Source organism: Pogona vitticeps, chromosome 9, assembly GCF_051106095.1.
Source record: "Pogona vitticeps strain Pit_001003342236 chromosome 9, PviZW2.1, whole genome shotgun sequence".
Classification (NCBI taxonomy): Eukaryota; Metazoa; Chordata; class Lepidosauria; order Squamata; family Agamidae; genus Pogona; species Pogona vitticeps.
In genome coordinates, this window is record NC_135791.1 from 20,093,950 (window position 1) to 20,097,352 (window position 3,403).

A 3,403-nucleotide genomic window follows, 5' to 3' on the forward strand; every position below is an offset into this window, starting at 1 on the left:
TGCGCTCACTCCGTCACGTGGATTCGATCTTACGACTGCTTGGTCTTCTGACCCTGCAGCACAGGCTTCTGCGGTTTAGCCCACAGCACCACCACGTCCCTTGCAATTTTATTTACTTTGGAGTTAATATACAATAGGATTCTGCCCAATAAGTTTCCTTGTGCACCACTTTGGGGAAAAGGGTGGGCATAAAAGATATTTTTGAAATTAGAGTGGATGGATGGATGGATGGATGGATGGATGGATGGATGGATGGATGGATGGATGGATGGATGGATGGAGTAGAACCATAACCCAACAATCAAAAGTTCATTGGATAACTCTTGTGCCAATGCACCAAGAAAATAGACTACAGACCTGTTCTACATTCAAATGTAAATCTTCTCTTTATTTTTGCATGCAGCAGCAAAAATGTTCAAAGGTTTGTCTTCACCGGGCAAGATTATGAAAAAGTGTCCTTTTTTGGACACAGGAATTTTGAGGCTAATCATCTGCAGAAGTGCCTCTTACACAAAAACCTGAATTCTTCCAAGGGATGTTTGTATTTTTCACCAAATTCAAACTTTGTTTTTGTTTTTTTTGCCAAAAATGCAAGCTTTTTTCTGTAAAATCTGTAAGATGTTTTTGAGAGGGCAGCTGCTGCTGGAAACAGCGGCGGTATTTGACTTTTTGCACTGAAATAAAAAAAAAATCTTGCTACAGTTTCCCGTGTGTGTGTGTGTGTGTGTGTGTGTGCGCGCGCGCGCACGCGTGCGTGTGCGTGCGTGCGTGCACGCGCACGCTTGTTGATTGATTTATTGAATTTGTGTACTGTCCATCTAGTGGCATGCCTGTTCTCTGGGTGGTTTACACAGAAAAAACAGACAGTGTGTTTATAGGATACACATTTATTTTAGTTTCCCACGTTTTATTTTCCAGTGACTAGAAATGCAGAGTCCTGGATGACCCAAATCTTTCTTCTCTTTCTTCTTTCTCTTAATTCAAATATTCCAGTATTTATCAACATATTCAAGGGTACTGCACAGCCCTGCTTTTTAATTTTGCTCATGGGGTAAAGAATCGCTGTGAATCAAGCAATCTACTCAGGGGTGTGTTTTTTGTGACATATCAAATATTCTGAGTCCTGTCCCCAAAACAGGTTCAGTTCCTGGATACTTGTTTCACAAAATCTAGAATGGAGTCACCATCTAACAACACGGCCATCACCAGCCTTTGCTGCCAGAAAACTAAGTTTCATTTCCTTTTTTAAATTTCTGATTGTAGGTGGGACTCTTGTTTTTCTTGAGTTATCATTGCCATCATTGTCCTGCTCAGAAATACCAAAATGTTTACTAATTATCTCCCACCTAAAATAATTGTATCCTTTCTGTCTCCTCAAAAGGACCCATGGGGCCATCTTGCCTGCTGCCTCAGGCTGCAATATTCCTTGGATCAGCCTTGCCAAAGCTGCTGATATCTCAGGACTGTGAGCAGAGCATTGGCATAGTGCATATAGAAGTAGGCATGTTTCTGAAGTGTTTTTGTGAACTGTCATTTACACAAGCCCTGTTCAGGGCTGATGTGTTAAACTGTGTAAATTTAGCACGTAAGTGGCCAACAAGAGCCCTGATCAGTTGTTCTGAGAGGATATGGAGAGCACACACAGTGAGGAAAGGGGGCGAGTCTTGGACCCCTTCTTTGGTTAATCTTTATGCAAACAAATGTAACAGTCAGAAGGAGAGGCTGTTGTAGTTGATTAAGCCACTCCTGTGAGCCTGTGCATGGAAATGTAAGGGGTTCTAGCTCAGGTGGAGCGTCTCCATGGACAGATGTGCAGATGTGTGTCTATTTGTTTCCCACAGCTGCCTAGGGAATTATGGGAGCTGTAGAATCACTTGCTAATCAGAATATCATAGGGTACTTTGACAGAAGGTTTGCTGAAGTCAAGATATACTATGTCTACAGCATTCCCTCTGTCTATCAGGGAAATTACCTGACCACTTTATAATCTGTTCCAGAATTTTCCTGAGATTCATGTCAGGCTAACAGGTCTGTAGTTCCCAGGTTCCTCCTTTTTGCCCTTTTTGAAGATAGGGACAACACTATCCCTCCTCCACTCATCTAGCAGCTCACCCATTTCCCATGATGTAGTCCAGAAACAAATCCAACCACCTGCAATGAGTGCAACAAACTCTGGTGTCTTCAAAATGTTGCATTCATGGGGTGAAAGCCACACGGGAAAGGTAGCTAGCAAATTTCCCAGCCCGACCACATAATTCTGCCAGTTATCACCAGCATTTTTTATATTTACAGAAGTAAGCAGGCAGATCCGGAAACTGACCTCTCACTGAGCCCTAAAATGTAGATAATAAAGTGATTAGTAATAATAGCCAAAACCTTTGTACTATGTTAATGAGAGCTTCCTAGCTCAAGACACTCCCTGTTGCAATGCTTTTGGCTTTACATGTTCTGCTTTACCTGCTCTCCTTCATCTTGGGTCCCCTGCCTTTCCTGTGTATCTCAACCCAAGATCGCAACTCTTGTGTGATGAGAAGCGTCTGAAGAGTCATCTTGAGGTATCCGGCAATGAGGCTGGCCCTTTTTCTCAGGGTTTCTGCCCTCATTCTTCTGTCCATCCACTCCGCATTACTCGTGCCTGCCCTTGTCAAGAATGACTGGGTCATTCATCAGAACATTTCTGGCCCTTGTCAGGAAGGTCTGCTGTGGTCTGTCTCACCAACGGGACACGGATACTTGGATCGAGGATGGGGTAAGTGAGACATGGTGGAAGTGGAAGCTACAATTCCATTTCATAGAATCATAAAACTGTAGAGTGGAAGAAGCCCTAAGGGGCCATTTAGTCCAACCCTCTTCTCAGTGGAGACATCCACAGCTAAACTGAGAGACCTTGGTTGGTGTTCAGGTTTGCAGCCAGGGAGTTCTTCTGGACCCGGCTCTTTCTTGGGACTCCCAGATTTTTATTTATTTTATTTATTTTATTTATTTATTGTATTTATACCCCGCCTATCTAGTCATTTCGACCACTCTAGGCGGCTTACAACATAAAGGATAACAAGTTCAAGAAAAATTTATAACAATTAATTAATTAAATGATTCTGCACATCTGTGTCCAGATCGACCTTCAACCAGTTTAGGCTTGTTGCCAGACACCACCCATACTTTGACAAAGGCTCCCTCGGAATGTTGGTGCAGGCACTGGTTAGCTCCCAGAGTGACTACTGCAATACTGCCTATGTGGGGCTTCCCTTGAGGCTGACCTGGAGACTACATTAGGTCCAGAACACAGTGGCCAAACTGGTGGTTGGTGCAAACAAATTTAATCACATCACTCCAGTTCTGGCCAGTCTCCACTGGTTACTTGTTGTGTGCTGGATCAGGTTCAAGGTTTAAAGCCCTTCACAGT